The sequence below is a fragment of the Ranitomeya variabilis genome, chromosome 4 (assembly GCF_051348905.1).
Source record: "Ranitomeya variabilis isolate aRanVar5 chromosome 4, aRanVar5.hap1, whole genome shotgun sequence".
In the NCBI taxonomy this organism is placed as follows: Eukaryota; Metazoa; Chordata; class Amphibia; order Anura; family Dendrobatidae; genus Ranitomeya; species Ranitomeya variabilis.
In genome coordinates this window covers 122,943,225-122,963,185 of record NC_135235.1, presented here as the reverse complement: position 1 = coordinate 122,963,185, position 19,961 = coordinate 122,943,225, and positions in this window count along the sequence as shown.

The following is a 19,961-nucleotide window of genomic DNA, read 5'->3' as shown; positions in this document are numbered from 1 at the left end:
TATCCAGATACTTCCGGAAAATGTCATGCATAAAGGACTGAAAAACTGAAGGCGCATTGGAGAGCCCAAAAGGCATCACCAAGTACTCAAAATGACCTTCGGGCGTATTGAATGCGGTTTTCCATTCATCACCTTGCTTAATGCGCACAAGGTTGTACGCACCACGAAGATCTATCTTGGTGAACCACTTGGCACCTTTAATCCGGGCAAACAAGTCAGACAACAGCGGTAAAGGATACTGAAATTTGACAGTGATCTTATTTAAAAGCCGATAATCAATACAAGGTCTCAAAGATCCGTCCTTTTTTGCCACAAAAAAGAATCCCGCACCAAGAGGGGAAGAAGACGGACGAATATGTCCTTTCTCTAGAGACTCCTTGATATATGAACGCATAGCGGTATGTTCAGGTACCGACAGATTAAACAGTCTTCCCTTAGGAAATTTACTGCCTGGGATCAAATCTATAGCACAGTCACAGTCCCTATGAGGAGGCAGTGCACTGGACTCAGACTCACTGAAGACATCCTGATAATCAGACAAATACTCCGGAACTTCCGAAGGCGTAGAAGAAGCAATAGACACAGGCAGGGAATCCCCATGAATACCCCGACAGCCCCAACTTGAGACTGACATAGCCTTCCAGTCCAGGACTGGATTATGGGTCTGTAACCATGGCAGCCCTAAAACAACCAAATCATGCATTTTATGTAAAACCAGGAAACGTATCACCTCGCGGTGTTCAGGAGTCATGCACATGGTAACCTGTGTCCAATACTGCGGTTTATTTGCTGCCAATGGCGTAGCATCAATACCCCTAAGAGGAATAGGATTTTCTAATGGTTCAAGAGTAAAACCACAGTGCTTAGCAAATGACAGATCCATAAGACTCAGGGCAGCACCTGAATCTACAAACGCCATGACAGGAAAAGACGACAGTGAGCAAATCAAAGTTACAGACAGAATAAATTTAGGTTGCAAATTACCAACGGTGACAGGACTAACAACCTTAGCTATACGTTTAGAGCATGCTGAGATAATATGTGTAGAATCACCACAGTAGTAGCACAAGCCATTCCGGCGTCTATGAATTTTCCGCTCATTTCTAGTCAGGATTCTATCACATTGCATTAAATCAGGTGTCTGTTCAGACAACACCATGAGGGAATTTGCAATTTTTCTATCACATTGCACCGAATTAGGTGTCTGTTCAGACAACACCATGAGGGAATTTGCGGTTTTGCGCTCCCGCAACCGCCGGTCAATTTGAATAGCCAGTGCCATAGTATCATTCAGACCTGTGGGAATGGGAAAACCCACCATAACATTCTTAATGGCTTCAGAAAGGCCATTTCTAAAATTAGCGGCCAGTGCACACTCGTTCCAATGTGTCAGCACGGACCATTTCCGAAATTTTTGGTAGTACACTTCAGCCTCGTCCTGCCCCTGAGACATAGCCAGCAAGGCCTTTTCTGCCTGAATCTCAAGATTGGGTTCCTCATAAAGTAAACCGAGCGCCAGAAAAAACGCATTAATATCAGCCAATGCCGGATCTCCTGGCGCCAGCGAAAAAGCCCAATCCTGAGGGTCGCCCCGTAAGAACGAAATAACAATTTTTACTTGCTGAGCAGAGTCTCCAGATGAACAGGGTCTCAGGGACAAAAACAATTTACAATTATTCACAAAATTCCTAAACTTAAACCTGTCTCCGGAAAACAGTTCAGGAATCGGTATTTTAGGTTCTGACCTAGGATTACTGATAACATAGTCTTGTATGCCCTGCACACGAGTAGCCAGCTGGTCCACACTTGTAATCAAGGTCTGGACATTCATGTCTGCAGCAAGCATAGCCACTCTGAGGTAAAGGGGAAGAAGAAAAAAAAAAACTCAGAATCTTCTTTCTTATAATCCCTCTTCTGCAATGCATTAAACATTTAATACTGGCCTGGCAAACTGTTGTGACCCCAATGGCGAGGGTCTCAGAGGAACGTGGAAGTCTGCAGAATACAAAAATCCAGCTCATAGGGCAGTGGTAGCTGGGTTGACCATATATCTACTCCTAACGCCAACACTAGAAGTAGCCGGGGATCATTCCTACGTTGATTCTAGATGACACGCTCCAGCCGGAGAATCTAGCTACCCCTAGTAGAGGAAAACAAAAGACCTTTCTTGCCTCCAGAGAAGGGGACCCCAAAGCTGGATAGAAGCCCCCCACAAATAATAACGGTGAGGTAAGAGGAAATGACAAACACAGAAATGAACCAGGTTTAGCACAGAGAGGCCCGCTAACTGATAGCAGAATAAAGAAAGATAACTTATATGGTCAACAAAAACCCTATCAAAATCCACACTGGAAATTCAAGAACCCCCGAACCGTCTAACGGTCCGGGGGGAGAACACCAGCCCCCTAAAGCTTCCAGCAAAGGTCAGGATATATATTTGGAACAAGCTGGACAAAAATACAAAACCAAAACAAAATAGCAAAAAGCAAAAAGCGGACTTAGCTGATATAACTGGAACCAGGATCAGTAGACAAGAGCACAGCAGACTAGCTCTGATAACTACGTTGCCAGGCATTGAACTGAAGGTCCAGGGAGCTTAAATAGCAACACCCTTAACTAACGACCCAGGTGCGGATAAAAGGAATGACAGAAAAACCAGAGTCAAAAAACTAGTAACCACTAGAGGGAGCAAAAAGTAAATTCACAACAGTGGGGCAAGCGCAGCTCCATAGCTTTCTATCCCGCTAGGCCTCTGTCAGGATCCCACCCCTGACAGGGACCCTCTGTCTGCAGCTCAGATGTTCCTCCTTCTCCCCCGTCTGCCTGACGGGTGTTGTCTGGGCAAAGCCCAGCCAGCGTCTCACTAACTTCCTATCCAACCCACCAGTTTTACCCTTCTGTGAGGAGTGCCCTACTAGATAGGAGCATGGCTCCCCCTGGTGGATTGGAATGTGAAGGTGGTGTATGTTTGGTGATACCTGGAAGGATGGACTCCTTTATTACCTTCGGACGTAATATCACTCCCCCTGGTGGAAGAATGACATTACTGCAATGACCAGGACACTCTGGGGCGCTGCATAGACTCATGGAGCAGGATCATGGGGCAGGATGGAGACCGATAGGGCAGGAAGGAGACACATGGGGCAGGATGGAAACACATGGGGCAGGATGGAAACACATGGGGCAGGATGGAGATATGAGGCAGGATGTAGACACATGGAGCAGGATCATGAGGCAGGATGGAGACAGATGGTGCAGGATGGAGACATGGGGCAGGATGGAAACACATGGTGCAGGATGGAGACATGAGGCAGGATGTAGACACATGGAGCAGGATCATGGGGCAGGATGGAGACAGATGAGGCACAATGGAGAAACATGGGGCAGGATGAGACATGGGGAAGGATGGACACAGATGGCGCAGGATGGACACAGATGGGGAAGGATGGACACAGATGGGGAAGGATGGACACAGATGGGGCAGGATGAGAGAGATGGTGCAGGATCATGAGGCAGAATCGGCATGAGAAAACAATCGCAGATTGCACTAGCCCCATAGAATAACATTGTGCCGAGAGCTATCTGACAAAACATCGCATAGTACTCAGCAGTGCAATACGCCAGTGTGAGCGAGCCCTGATAGTCATAATAGGTGCAAGTTATATTCGTTATAAACACAGATACAACTCGTATGTGAAAATCTTACATCTAAGGCCTGTCTCACACGTCCAGATAATTCCGGTACCGGAAACAATCGGTACCGGAATTATCCGTGTCCGTGTGTCCCTACGTTTCTGGTGTACATCAGTGTGGCACACGTGTGCCCACTGGGTACCACACGCACCGTGCTGGGTACCACACGTACCAGCATCTGGTGCTGAATCCGCGATTCATATCTTCCCTGCAGCAGCGTTTGCTGCATAGAAGATATGAATAATAGTGTTTAAAAGAAAGATCTATCTGTCCCACCTGTGCGCCCCCCCCACCCCCTGTGCGCCCCCCCGCTGTTCTGAAAATACTCACCCGCCTCCCTCGTTGGCTGTCGCTGCTTCCTGTCCTGGCCGCACCTTCTACTGTATGCGGTCACGTGGGGCCGCTCATTTACAGTCATGAATAGGCGGCTCCACCCCTATAGGAGGTGGAGCCACATATTCATGACTCTAATCGGCGGCCCCACGTGACCACATACAGTAGAAGGTGCGGCCAGGACAGGACACTGCGAGGGAGGCGGGTGAGTATTTTCAGAACAGCGGGGGGGCGCACAGGGGGTGGGGGGACGGGGGACAGATAGATCTTTCTTTTAAACACTATTATTCATATCTTCTATGCAGCAAACGCTGTTTAACCGCATGTGAAATCCGCACAAAAACCGCCAAAAAAAACCCGGTAAATCCACGGTAATTCAGCAGGTAATCTGCAGTGCGGATTACCTGCGGATTTACCAAAATCAGTCTGGAAAAATCTGCAGAGTAATCTGCAGCGTGTGCACATAGCCTCAAGGTAAGGCCGGTTTCACACGTCAGTGGCTCCGGTACGTGAGGTGACAGTTTTCTCATGTACCGGAGCCACTGACACACGTAGACCCATTAAAATCAATGCATCTGTGCAGATGTCATTGATTTTTTGCGGACTGTGTCTCCGTGTGCCAAACACGGAGACATGTCAGTGTTCATGGAAGCGCACGTATTACACGGACCCATTAAAGTCAATGGGTCCGTGTAAAACACAAAATATTCACCCGCCTCCCTCGCAGAGTCCTGTCCTGGCCCCACCTTCTACTGTATGCGGTCACGTGGGTCACGATTAGAGTCATGAATGTGTGGCTCCACCTCCCATAGGGGTGGAGCCGCCTATTCATGACTGTAAATGAGCGACCCCACGTGACCGCATACAGTAGAAGGTGCGGCCAGGACAGGAAGCAGCAACAGCCAACGAGGGAGGCGGGTGAGTATTTTCAGAACAGCGGGGGGGCGCACAGGGGGTGGGAAGCGCACAGGGGGTGGGAGGGCGGGGGACAGATAGATCTTTCTTTTAAACACTATTATTCATATCTGCTATGCAGGAAACGCTGCTGCAGGGAAGATATGAATCGCGGATTCAGCACCAGATGCTGGTACGTGTGGTACCCAGCACGGTGCGTGTGGTACCCAGTGGGCACACGGGCGGCACACGTGTGCCGCACGTGTGCCACACTGATGTACACCAGAAACGTAGGGGCACACGGACACGGATAATTCCGGTACCGATTGTTTCCGGTACCGGAATTAACTGGACGTGCGAGACTGCCCTTAGACACTTTTATGCTTCTCCTATTTATAATACACTGCTGTGAAGCACCGGCGAGCGACTTAACTGTACATCAGCTGTGACAATGACTAATGATGAACGCCAGACTACAACAGAGGGGATCTAGTACTATCCTCTGCTCTTCTTAGTACTTGCCATAGACAAGCCACGGAGAGATTAACCTTCACTTGGCCTCTTCCTGATATGAGCATCATGTAAATCACTGTTTTAAAAGATAACAAAAAATCAAATGTGAAACATGATGTCAAATATACTGCAGAGAGTCTTTGATAGATTTTATTGGAAATGTATTTTACATTTATACCTTGTATATTTGTAAAAGTTTCGCGCTGAGAAAACCAGAGAGTAAAAGGGAAAATAGTTTACTTAATCATGAGACAGCCAAATATTTAGTAGGTAACACGTGATGATTGCAACTGGCCCAAAGGGAGGATAATAGCGAAGGAGAAAAAATTGTTTGATTAGTAGTATTGCAACTCGCCCGGTGTGAAGCTGTGGAAGAAATACTTAGTGTGCGGATTCCGCAGCATTTTACACCTGCTCCTCAATAGGTATCCGCAGGTGTAAAACCGCAGGTGAAATCCACACAAAAAACGCAGCAAATCCACAGGTAAAACGCAGTGCATTTTAGCTGCGGATTTTTCAAAAACGGTGCGGAAAAATCCGCACATGAAACCGCAACGTGGGCACATAGCCTTACCCTCTGGTTTTCTCAGCGCAAATCTTTTACAAATATTCCTAATTTCTCTTGATCACCCTGTGGTTGGTATCTTGATTCGCTGCAGTTATAAACCTTTCAACACTAGCGCCACTTTCACTTCCTTCTCCTACATTTATACCTTGTATATATTCTCGGGTTCTTTTTTCCAGATATAGACGAAAGGTCCTCATCTTCAAAAAGAAGAATCAATATTTCCCTGGAGGTCTCCACTAAAGTTTATAGTTTCCAATAGTTAATATAAAATACAATATGTTTAGTGAATAATATACAATATTGGCAGAAGAACTGAGGTCTGAAGGAAAAAAATGTATTGGACTTGGGCTGGATATAAAAAGTCTGCACACCCTTATTAAAATGCCAGGTTTCTGTCCTGTAAAAAAATCATACTAAAAAGAATAATTTCAGAACTTTTTCCACCTTTTATGTCACTCAATCCGTACAAATCTATTGAGAAACAAACTGAAATCATTTTGAGGGTTCTGGCCAGGAGTATGCATGCCTGACCGCCGTTCCCAGACAATGGTGAATCCTCGCAGCGCACAGTGCGTGACCTGGGAGGACTCACAAGTCTGCAGTCACACATCCCCAGGTCCAGCGCTGGGGACTCATCTTTAGGTGTTTATTATACTTGCTATTGGGATCTGTTCATTATTTTGACATATAGGGCGGACTCTAGCTCTATTAAGGGTTTGTCTGGTTATCACTAGTTATAGATTTTTGGCTTTTTAAATGTTTTTAATATATGCCTTGACTTATATACAAATAAGCATTGAGTTTCTATTGATGATCCATCTTATTGCATACTTTTCCCTTATTATCGTTAGTTTTCCATACAGTATAACCGCCATTACACCCCTCCACACATTATTATGGCCTCTAAACAACCGTCAACACAATATGATGACCGCAACACAATCCTTTACATTGTCTAATGGCTTGCACCCAGTATAATGGCCCCATTAGTCCTCCAAACAATATAACGGCCCCCACATAGCCTTGAAACGATATATTGCCTTTGAGCCATACAAACTGTATAATGGTCCTCACATAGCCCCATAGCCCTGCAAACTGTATGATGATCACCACAGAGCCCTGCATATAGTATAATGGCCCCCACATAGCCCTGCAAACTGTATAATGGTCCCCACATAGCCCTGTAAACTGTATAATGGCCTCCACATAACCCTGCATATAGTATAATGGTCTCCACATAGCCCTGCATATAGTATAATGGCCCCCACATAGCCTTGCAAACTGTATATTGGTCTCCACATAGCCCTGCAAACTGTATAATGGCCCCCACATAGCCCTGCAAACTGTGTAATGGCCCCCACATAGCCCTGCATATAGTATAATGGTCTCCACATAACCCTACATATAGTATAATTCAGAGGTGTATCTACGTTTTCTGGCATCCTTAGCAAATATTCATTTTGGCGCCCACCCCCCTCCCAAGGACATATGCGATTTGCACACTTAGTCATGTACCCATGAGGTCCTCTCCCTAATGTTCTCAATGTTCAGTGAAAAACTGAGAGAAGCAGGAAGAGCAGCTAGTTGTCACAGGACCATAAGTATGAAAGTCGCATATGAGTGAAGTGTCCATGTGATGAAACCTGCAGAGCTGCATCCTGACATTGCAGGCTTCCAAATTCTCACAACTAATGCACTGCAGTTGTAGCGCCCCCACTGCCGCAGGGCCGAGGGGTACCCGGTACCGGGCCTCTGAGTCTCTGCTCTGGGGTTGTCACAGTGGCTAGGCCCGGTCCGTGACCCTGCTGAGGGGCGCACAGTAAATGATGTGATGGATGTGGATGGTGGTGCGGTGCAGTAAATAACGAGGACACCAGGTTGCAGTCTCTTTACCTCTTTACTGAAGGTCTCTGGGTCCTCAGTCCGGAATACGGTTTACCAGGCTGCGCAAGTCCGGCCGGTCCAATGGCACCTCCAGAGTTCTCTTTGCAGGTGGAAATCTGTGCCTTCCTGCTAGCGCTATGTGTTGTGGTCCTCCCCTGCTGTGCTTACGGGATAGTCCCCACAACTGTTGTGTCTGTTTCTCGTGTTCCCTCACAACAACTCGATTAGATGATGTCCTGCTAATCCTCCGTCCCTCCCGGTGTTATGGTTGGGACGCACCCGTATGACGGGTAGGCTCGGAGCTCTTCCGGGACCCTAGAGTCGCCCCTCTCCACAGGTTGCCCCCCAAGTCTGCATAGGTGATTTAGGTGAGACAGCCCGCCTGTGACTGACTGTCCTGCCGTTGGTTTGAAGTATTGCTTGGAGCTAGATATATGAATACTTCCTCGGCGTTCCGGCCGCCGGTTGTGCGCCTCAGTAGGATGTTGCCTCGGTCTTACAGCACGACTCCTACTGGTATTCTCCTTCTTGCTTTGATCTCGTTTCTCACTCAGCACAATATATCTCGCTTCTGATCCTTTCTTAGGGCACCGCCGCTATGCTGAGCAGGCACGGTCCCGTAACGTTCTTTCTTGTAGCCAGGCCTCTGTCAGGGTCCCAAACCTGACAGGGACCCTACCGAATCTTCCCCACAACACCCCCTGCCACAAGGTGTTGCCTAGTTCCAACCCAGTCAGCTTTCTCTACTAACTTCCTGCCTGACCCCCAGTTTACCCACACGGTGAGGAGTGGCCTAATAAATAGCACCCTTAGCTCCCCCTGGTGGCCCGGCTGTGAAATGTATTGGTGTATGTGATACCTGGTCAGATGAACTCCTTCAGTGCCATCAGACGTACCATAGCCCCCCTTAGCGGCGGAGCCACAGTACTGCAACGACCAGGACTCTGGGGCGCTGCACACACTTTTAGGATTCTCCCTTGCCGGTGGACAGTCATGTCAGCACAAGCATGCGATTTGTATACTTCTGACCACATTCCGACTAGACGTGCCCGGCCTCGCTCAGTTCATTTTCATTAAGTGATGCCACACATGTATAGTCAGCGCATGACTGCATGTATGTAAATCACCAGCACGAGAGAATCGTGACAGCGTGCAGGGCGCACTGTGAGAACTCAGAAGACTGCAGTCACAAAGAATGACTGCAGACTCATTACAAACCGGGACATCCCCTTTAATGCTCCTAACATAAATAAAAATATGAGAATTAGTCAGTATCACAAATAACATTTACATCCAGGTACCTTATAGATGAAGTCATCTCTGGAGTCGTTCTCGTTCTTTTCTTCACCTTGTCCAGACCCCATGATGAGTTTTGTCATCCACAGCTCGTCTCTGCAGACTTCCATCTTCTCCGCTCTTTTTCAGAAAATCTCCACATGATGCCCTTAAAGATAGAAGTGTAATTATAATGCTCCTGATTAAAAAATTGCCCCTCACTATATTATCTGCACAAAATATGACCCCCACATTGTCCCTCTTATGGTACATGCTCTTTACACTGACCACTTCCTTCCATACCCAACCCCTCTTCACACCATCCTCTTATACTGTGTCCCCCCTATAGGGCCCAGTATTTACACTGTACTCTCTCGTCACACTCTCCCTCCTTGGTATACTGTCCTCTCCTGGCTGTGCCCTTACACTGTCCCTCCATGCTACACCCCACTACTCAGTTTCTATTCTGTGCCCACTCACTTTACTCCCCCATACTGTCTCCTCACACTATTCCCCTCCCTTCTCATACTGTCTCCTCTCACATACCCCTGTTCACCATACTGTCTTCTCATATATTTACCCCCTCACTTTCTATACTGCCTGCTCACCTGACTCCCCATACTGTCTGCACACATCACATCACCCTCACTCCCCGTACTCTGTCCACATACTTTTCTCACATCGCTACTCATACTGTGTCCACATACAGTCCCCCATTCACTCCCCATACTGTCTGCACCCATCCCCCATACTGTTTCCTCATAAATGCCCTCCATTCCCCCATACTATTTCCTCATACATGCCTCCCATTCCCCAGTACTGTTTTCTCATACATGCCCTCATTCCCCCATACTGCGTCCTCATTCATGCCCCCCATTCCCCTGTACTGTTTCCTCATATATGCCCCCCATCGCCCCCTTTGCTCTTCATTTGGGGTCCTCAAAGCTTCCCCACACATTAAATCCCCCATCCCCACTCCAAATCTCACCCCACACACATTAAACACCCCCATCCTCACTCCAATTCTCCCCTCACATAATAAATCCCCCATCCTCACTCAAATTCTCCCCACACACAATAAGGCTATGTGCCCACGTTGCGGATTCGTGTGCGGATTTTTCCGCACCGTTTTTGAAAAATCCGCAGGTAAAGTGCACTGTGTTTTACCAGCGGATAACCTGCCGATTTATTGCGGATTTCCAGTGTTTTTGGTTCGGATTTCACCTGCTTTTTACCACTTGCAGATTCCTATTGAGGAGCAGGTGTAAAACGTTGTGGAATCCGCACAATGCTATTTGCCCACATTGCGGATTCCTGTTTGGATTTTTCGGCACTGTTTTTGCAAAATCCGCAGGTAAAACACACTGTGTTTTACCTGGGGATTTACCTGTGGTTTTTGTGCGGATTCCACATGCGGTTTTACACCTGTGGATTCCTATTGAGGAGCAGGTGTAAACCGCTGCGGAATCCACGCAAAGAATTGACATGCTGCGGAAAATACAGCGCAGCATTTCTGCGCGGTATTATCCGCACCATGGGCACTTCGGATTTGGTTTTCCATAGGTTTACATGGTACTGTAAACCGGATGGAAAACTGCTGCGAATCCGCAGCAGCCAATCTGCTGCAGATTCGCAGCCAAATCCGCAACGTGTGCACATACCCTTAATCCCCCGTTCCCACTCAAATTATCCCCACACACAATAAATCCCCCATCACCACTCCAATTCTCCTCACACACATTAAATCCCCTCATCCCTCCTCCAATATTCCCCACACATAATAAATCCCCCCATCCACACTCAAATTATCCCCACACACAATAAATCCTCCATTCCCACTCCAATTATCCCTACACACATTAAATCCCCTCATCCCCACTCCAATATTCCCCACACATAATAAATCCCCCTATCCCCACTTAAATTGTCCCACCCCGTGCACTTAATCTTCGGTGTTTTCAGCTCCAATGGAGCACTTACCACCAGTGTCCACCTCTACCAGTGCAAGGGAGTGACGTCAGAGCATGATCTCATGATCTGATCACGTTGCTCGCGTTGCTCTGACCCGGTGTATATATTTATTATGTATATTGCCGTTCCTTATTTTACAGTGCCCTCTCTTGTTATGTACAGTACCGTCCCTTACATATTGGATTATGTAGAGCCCTGTTTTTTATTACATATCATCCTCTCTTGTTAACTGTATAATGCAATTATGGCTGATAGAGCATAGGAAAGCTTCTTTTCTAATGGAGGAGCTGATGGTCTGGTCGTCTGGTCACCGGCTCCTCCATCAGCAGTCATTTTATATCTAAAAGGAGAAGGGACTATGTAATAAAAGAGGGCGCTGTGAATAACAAAATAACAAGAATACACTATGTAAGAGAAAGCACTGTACATAACAGCAGAGGAAGCTATATAATAAGGGACGGCACCATATATAACTGAAGAGAATGGTCCGTAATAAGGAACGGTGTTATACATGATAAAAGAGGAAACTATGTAACAAAGGATGGTGTTATACAGAATTAGTGAGTACACTATATACTAAAGGACTGTGCTATATATAATAAGTGAGTGCACTATACACTAAGGGACTGTGTTATACATAAGTATGTACACTCTATACCAGAGGTCTCAAACTGCATTCCTCGAGGGCTGCAAACAGGTCATGTTTTCAGGATTTCCTTGTATTGCACAGGTGATAATTTAATCATCTGCAGAGAATGATTCCAGCACCTTGTGCAATGCTAAGGAAATCTTGAAAACATGCATGGTTTGAGGCCCTCGAGGAATGCAGTTTTGAGACCCCTGCTCTATACCCTCCCCATCATTGTCCATTCTTCCACTTCAATCATTTCCTCCTCCCCACCATACCCATCATTGCCCTCTCCATCGCCCCATCCTTGCCGTCTCCTCCCTCTATACACACAACACCATTTACCTCTCTGCACATTCCCCTGCAGCGCTACGCACGCGCACACACACAGACACACACACGGCACCTCTCACCTGTCCGCACGCTCTCCTGCAGCTGAAGCATCACCGTCGGCAGCTTCCTCTCTCTGGCACAGCCGGCCGCTGAATGATGACGTCATCCAGCGGCGCTGCTGTCTGTGTGAGAGAGACGAAGCACGGCAGGAAGCAGGAAAGGAGGGGGCAGGAATAGGCACAGCTCAATGCAGGCCCCCCATGACTGTGCTTGGACATAAGGCATTATTTGAAATTGGGCCTGAGTAGGATGATTGGGTAAAAGGGGAGCCTTGGGAGGGGTTTGGTAGTGGGGGGCGTGGGTATAAAAGGGGAAAAGTGCGGGAAAGGTGTCACTTGACACCGGAACAAGCCGAAGTAAAGAGAGAGAGAGAAGCCCCTCCCCCCCCGACCACACAGCCTGTCGGATTACCTGTTTTTCGGATGGAGTCAGTGGATGACTTGGTGGGGCGCCTGAGAGATGTCGCCAGGTCCAGAAGGGGAGGATGGTTGGAGGAGCAGCTCGCCTCGCTGCTCGGTAACGCAGGAGGCCAGGACACCAGCAGTAGGCACGGCAGACAGACGAGGCCCCCACAGAGACTCTCACTGCAGGTGAGCAGGCGCAGGCCCAGGAGCCCCTCTGGGGACCATGCGGAGGCTGGGTGCAGCGGCGCGGCGTCCCCCCGCTGTGCCCCCTCCGGCAGGAATCCTCTTCACCTGCCGGCTGGCGTAGGTCCCAAGAGCGCAGCAGTGGAGAGGGCTGCACAGGAAACAAGGGCCGCACCGGTGGAAGTGAGGCCTGCGGCACCTCAGCAAGCCGCATCGAGGACCCGGGGAGGTGCTGGGAGGAGACCGGACTCCAGGAGCGGCACCGCTGCACAGCGGACAGGCAGGAGCACGGCTGGAGTGGCAGACACCGGGCGCATTGGTACCGGAGCGGCGGGCACCAGCAGCGCGGCCGCAGTATCGGGGCCTGTCAGCAGGAGCGTGGGCAGGAGAACTCCGGCGACTACAGTGGCACAGGGGATGTCCCGGCCACAAGGCTTAGAGGATGGGCACCGGACGGGAGGCGCGGCTGGCAGTGGGGCCCCACTGCCTGGCAGAGGACGAGGGCCGGTTAGGGATCCACAGCCTGCAGAGCAAGCGCGGTCAAGATTCAGGAGAAGGTCGGTCGGACGAGGCACGGCAGACGCTCCGTTCCCCCCTGGTGACGTGGAGGCCAGGGGCGCGGGCCGGGAGCGGCACAGCTGTGCTGAAGACTCTTCTTCTGACAATGATCCAGAGGTCGATGGGGAGCAGCGGACCTCGGGATGTACGGCTGGCAGGGACACAGACCGGCGCAGCTCGGTGAGTATCAATCCATGTCCAGTTTGTTGCCCATGGGGGTTTTAGCAGCGGAGGTTAGGGGTCATCAGGCGTCTAGTGGGAGGGTGACGGAGTTAGGAGGTAACGGCGGGTCGGTCGGACCCGGGCTGCGAGACGTCTTGGTTAGCGTGTTGCAACTTTTGAGCAGATTGCAGAGTGGGGCAGCAAGGGAGGTGGTGGCATCACCGGTCGGGGCATGGCTCCCGGGGGCGGGGGTTGCGGCGCAGCAGATAACTGATCAAGGTGGACCGGTAGTGCTTGAACAGTTGCCGTCGGTGTCCGGTGTGTCCGTATCCGTGCAAACAGAAAAAGATCAAGGAGACACGGTGAAGTTGGATGATAGGGCTAAGGGTGAGGAGTATGTGTGTTTTGAAGGGCCGTTAGGGGCTCATTTGAAGAAGGAGGTTAAGATGAAAATTTGGCGAGACGACTATGTGGAGATTTTTTCCCTACTCCCATTAGAGAAGTTTAATTTGGACAAGGGAAAAAAGGATGACAGTAAGAAGGAGGATGAAGAAAAGAGGAGGTGGAGACTTATCCCACAGACGTTTACTAATTGGTTGCAAGCGTTTGCGATCTTAGCGAGAGTAATAGGCGAGAAGTCTCCTGAAAATTGTTCCGGCTTATTCTGTTATCTTGATGCGATTGGGGAAGCGCACCGTACTTATGGCGGGCAGGCCTGATTGCGTTATGATGAACAGTTTAGGCAGAGGAAGGTGGTCAGGCCTGAGATACGGTGGGACCAGAAAGACATAGGACTTTGGTTAAAAGTGATGGCGTCAGTCAGGTACGGGCAGTCCTTTCACGGGAGCGGGGGGAGTGGCACCCAGCAGGCAGGACATGGCAGTAGTGGTCAGGGGTCACAGGGAGCAAAAGAAAAATCAGGAACGTGCTGGTAATTTAACGAGGGCCAGTACAAGTACGGAAATACCTGCAAGCAGGGGCGGATTATCAGAGGGTCAATATGGGCGGTAGCCCAGGGCCCAGTGGTGTGGGGGGGCCCTGGGCTACCGCACAGATTGACCCTCTGATAATCCGCCCGAGTACTGTGAATGCCCGCCGGCATTCATGTGCCCCCGGACCCGGTGGGCAGAGAGAGGGGGCCCACATCGGGCCCCTTCTCATCTGCTCACTGGGCCCCTTCCGGCGCTGCGGCGGTTTCCTATTGACGTGCGGGCGCGCACCCGCACGTCAATAGTTAACAACAGCCGCCAGCCAATTGGAGGCTGGCAGCTGAAGTCGGCCGCAGCGCACACGTCGCCGGCGTCTGACGTCATTGTCAGTCGCCGGCGAGTGTGCAATGCTGGAGGGAGCTCGCCGCTGGAGCGCACAGGTCAGGTGAGGAGAACTCGGTTTTTTTGGGGTTTTTTTTGTTTGCGAACGGCAATTCGGGGGGCCTGGGGAAATGCTGGAGACAGTGGGGCAGATTGCTGGACACACTGGGGGCAATGCTGGAGGACACACTGGGGCAGATTGCTGGACACACTGTGGGCAGATTGCTGGACACACTGTGGGCAATGCTGGAGACACTGGGGGCAATGCTGGAGACACTGGGGGCAATGCTGGAAACACTGGGGCAGATTGCTGGACACACTGGGGCAGATTGCTGGACACACTGGGGGCAATGCTGGACACACTGGGGGCAATGCTGGACTCACTGGGGCAGATGATTGCTGGAGACACTGGGGGCAATGCTGGAGGACACCCTGGGGCAGGCTGCTGGACACACTGGGGCAGATGATTGCTGGAGACACTGGGGCAATGCTGGACACACTGGGGGCAATGCTGGAGACACTGGGGCAGATTGCTGGACATACTGGGGCAATATGCTGGACATACTGGGGCAGATTGCTGGACACACTGGGGGTAATATGCTGGACACACTGGGGCAGATTGCTGGACACACTGGGGACAGGACTGGAGGCATGGGCAGAATGTAGACACGGGGCATGATTGGAGACACGGGGCAGAATGAAAGCCATGGGGCAGGATTGGATCATGGGGCAGGATGGATACGATGGAGACAGATGGGGCAGGATGGAGACAGATAGGGCAGGATGGGGAGATCACATGGGGTAGAATGGATACTCATGAGTGCAGGATGGGAGAACATATGGCTGGAGCCAGGAATGAGACACACGGGGCCAGGGTGTGGGAATATTATTACCATAGGGGCTAATTAAGGGATATTATTACTGCAGTGATGTATTTATTTTATTTTTTGAGTATACTGTTTTAAATGGGGGGGGGGGGCGGTCTTGTTACTGTGCAGAGTGACACTATATCGCCTTTTTTTCTCCATGTGGTGTAATGTAGAAGTTGTGAAAAATTAAGTAATGTGTTCTGCAAGCAGAGCTCGAGATAACTGTGTTATTTCCTGCAGAAATGAGTCCTGGCTGGATGAAGTGATGGCGGTCTGTGCTGGATGAAAGATGAAGGACTTCACCTAGAGACGTCACTGGTGAGTCAGTGTTACATATACACTGACATTATACACTGTATACTATATACAGAGGTCCTGTGTACAATGTCACCAGTGATCACTGTATTACCTATACATTATATACAGAGCTCCTGTGTATAATACCACCAGTGATCTCTGTATTACCTCTACACAGACACTGCATACTAAGTACAGATCTCCTGTGTATAATGGCACTGATGGTAATAGTATTGTGTTTTTTTTTATTATTGATCAGTATTGTAGTATTCAGTCACTATGTGGTGGTAATATGTGGTCTGGAAATGTTGTTGTGGTATTTGTCCCTTGAATGTGCTATTTGGTCACCAAGTGGTGGTAGTATGTGGTCTTGACATGGTGCAGTGGTATTTGTTCCCTGTATGTGATATTATTCGATCACTGTGGTTGTAATTTGTGGTCTGGTCATGGCGCGGTGGTATTTGTTCCTTGTATGTGATATTATTGGTCAAAATATACCTAAATTGTATTGCAGATTTTAACAAATATTTAATAGGTTACAGTAGAGTAGGGCCCGGCCCTTTTTCTGGAATAATCTGGTTTGGGCATAACATGACCCCCGTCTCATGACCCCCGTCACATGACCCACGTCACATGACCGGAGGGGGCCCACAGTGTCTGAACAGCCCAGGGCCCTGGCTACCCTTAATCCACCCCTGCCTGCAAGTTCAAACATATGTGCTCCCACTGTAATGGAAGTTCCCATGGGGCCTCTAAATGCTTTAAGAAAGCGAGAGGTAAGCCGGCAGTGGGTGCCGGTCAAGGGGGAGATGCCGGTGAGGCTTCAAAAGATGGCCCCCTTTCTAAGTAGGTACCCTGACTGGGAGAAGGCGGGAGTTATTAGTATGGGTTTTGCGGAAGGTTTTCGCCCCCACCCCCCCTCCCCCCCCCGGACCATTTGGTTCCTTTTTCGGTTAAGAACTTGAGGTCGGCCACCTTACATGCAGCAGTGGTTAGTGAAAAGTTAAAAAAGGAGGTGGAGTTAGGGAGAATGGCTGGTTCTTTTTTTCGATTTACCTGTCGAAGGGATGATTGTTTCACCGTTGGGGGTGGTCCCAAAAAAGGAACCGAATAAATTTCGCCTAATACAGCATTTGTCGTACCCGAAGGGGTTGTCTGTTAACGATGGCATTTCGCAAGTTATGTTCGGTGGTTTATACGTCTTTTGATATGGCCGTGCACTGGGTACGCAGTTACGGCACGGGAGCTTTGTTGGCGAAGACGGATGTGGAGTCGGCCTTTAGATTACTTCCGATTCACCCGGACAGTATTCCGTTGTTGGGTTGTTTTTGGAATGACGGTTATTATCTAGACAGATGTCTGCCGATGGGTTGTGCCATTTCATGTTCCTTGTTTGAGACATTTAGTACCTTTCTAGAATGGGTGGTCAGGGAGGTGGCTGGTGTTCCGTCCGTCATTCATTACTTGGATGATTTTTTTGTTTATAGGTCCTCCCGATTCTAATGTGTGTAGCAATACTTTGGCCGCCATGGAGTGGGTGGCGGAGCTTTTTGGTGTCCCCTTAGCTAAGGAAAAAACTGAGGGCCCTTGCACTGTTTTGAGTTTTCTGGGTATTCTGATAGACTCGGAAAAAATGGAATGTCGGTTGCCAGAGGAAAAATTGTTGTTTTTGAAACAGGAGGTCGGTCGCATTGTCAGGCTCAAAAAGGTGACTTTGAGAGAGTTGCAGTCTTTGCTCGGTCGCTTGAATTTTGCGTGTAGGATTATGCCCATGGGACGAATTTTTTGCCGTAGGTTGTCCAGGGTGACGGCGGGGGTACGGGCCCCGCATCATTTCATTCGACTGCGTCAAGAACTTAGGGACGATTTGATGGTGTGGCAGAGTTTTTTGGTGCATTAATGGTCACTCTTTGATACAGCAGCACAATTTTGATTGTGAGATCTACACGGATGCAGCAGGCAGTGTCAGTTACGGGGCCTATTGCGCAGACCGATGGAGCGTTGGAACGTGGCCGGACGTTTGGCATGAGAGTGGTCTCACAAAAATCTCGCTTTGTTGGAGTTGTTTCCCATTGTGGTGGCAGTTTTAATTTTGGGTGACGTTTTTGCAAATCGCAGAATTAGGTTTCATTGCGACAATATGAGTGTGGTGTCGGTGATCACCATGCTGTCAGCATCGTCGCCTCCCGTGATAAAGTTGGTGAGAGAACTTGTTTTGCGATGTTTGGAGATCAATGCTTGGATTTCAGCGGTGCATGTACCTGGCGTGCAAAATTCGTTAGCAGATGCCTTATCTCGTTTGCAGTGGGAGCGTTTCCGGGAGCTGGCACCAGAAGCGGACGCAGCAGGAGCGGTATGCCCTTCGCACTTGTGGGAGATTCCTACGGAGGAGCGGGACGGTTGATTCGGGCCTCTCAGTTACGAGTCAGACTTGGGCGGCATATGAAGCATCATGGAATATTTGGCAGAGTTCGGTGTTGCAGTGGGGTGCGTTAAGGTCTGAGGACGACAAGTTGTTAGCTGTTTTGTGTTTGGTTGGTAGTGCGGTGGATTCCGGCTGGTCTATCTCTAAGGTGAACAAATTGGTGGACGGCTTAGCTTTTGGTTTTAAGCTAGAGGGCTAGGTGGATGTGACAGAAATTTTTTTGGTACGGCAAGCATTAAAAGGTTTTTGGAGGGGTAATAGGAGGGTTGACGGACGCCGGCCTATATCTTTCAATGTCCTTGAACGTTTAGGCGGCATATTGGAAAGTATTTGCTGTTCTCATTTTGAAACGGTATTGCTTCGTTTGGCTTTTTCTTTGGCCTTTTTCGGTGCTTTACGATTAGGGGAGTTGGTGTCTCATAGCAGAGTTAGTGCAGGTGGATTATTGGCTCAAGATGTTGATTTTTGGACTGGTGGTATCGTGTTTTGGATCTGGCGTTCCAAGACGGATCAAGCCGGGACGGGGAAACGGGTGGTGTTGGGCAGAGTTGCTGGGTCAGTGATTTGCCCTGAACGATGTTTAAAGGCTTATTGGAGTTTGTGGTCTAGTCGGGCGGGCCCGTTGTTGTGCCATCAAGACGGAGTTTTCCTGTCCCGTTTTCAGTTTATTGCGATTCTTCACAAAAGTTTAGGGGTTTTGGGTTTTTCGCGGGATGAGTTCGGATCGCATTCGTTCAGGATCGGGGCAGCGTCGGAGGCTGATAGCCTTGGCCTGGGGTCAGAAGTGATCAAGCGGATTGGGCGCTGGAGCTCAGGCCGTTATTTGTCTTATGTACGGCACTAATTGCAGTAGCTTTGTAGTGTACTGGTCCTTGCTTAACGGTTATTGTTGTTATTATATTTCAGGTCGGGGCCCATACCTTGCTTGGATTTTTGGACATTCGTTTGTCTATTGGGGGGCGCTTCGTGCGCATGCCTGGCCGGACGGTAGGCAGTTGGGTTTCAGTAGGGAACAAGTTGTTGTTCGGTGGCTTGGTTTTCGGGGAATGGTTTGGAGCAGGGTGATTTCTTATTTTTCACGAGCTGCCCTTTTGGATAGAGCACCTGATATTTTGGTGGTTCATTTGGGAGGGAACGACTTAGGCTCCAAACCGGTCAGACTTGATAAGACACATTCTTTTTGATTTTCTCCGGTTGTTGAAGGCGTTCCCGGGGGTGTTAACAGTCTGGTCGGATATTGTTCCTCGTAAGAAGTGGAGGTTAGCGCGATCTTTTAAGGGGATCAATAGGGCTAGGGTGAAGTTGAACAGTACGGTAGCGAAATTTGTATCCAGGAATGGGGGTATAAGTGTGCGGCACTTTGATTTGGAGGCGGGTGTTGGTAATTTTTGGAGGGAGGACGGGGTTCACCTGAATGAGATTGGCATTGATTTGTGGGCCCTGTCAATACAGGAAGGAATTGAGAGAGCTATGATGGCGTTGGGGCACTCACAAACCTGAGGTGTTCAGGGCTGTGAGTTTGTGGCGGGGGGTGGGGTTCTTGGAGTTGATGCGGATTAAGCGGGGAAGGAATTTGAAGGAAATTCCGGACAGTTAAATGG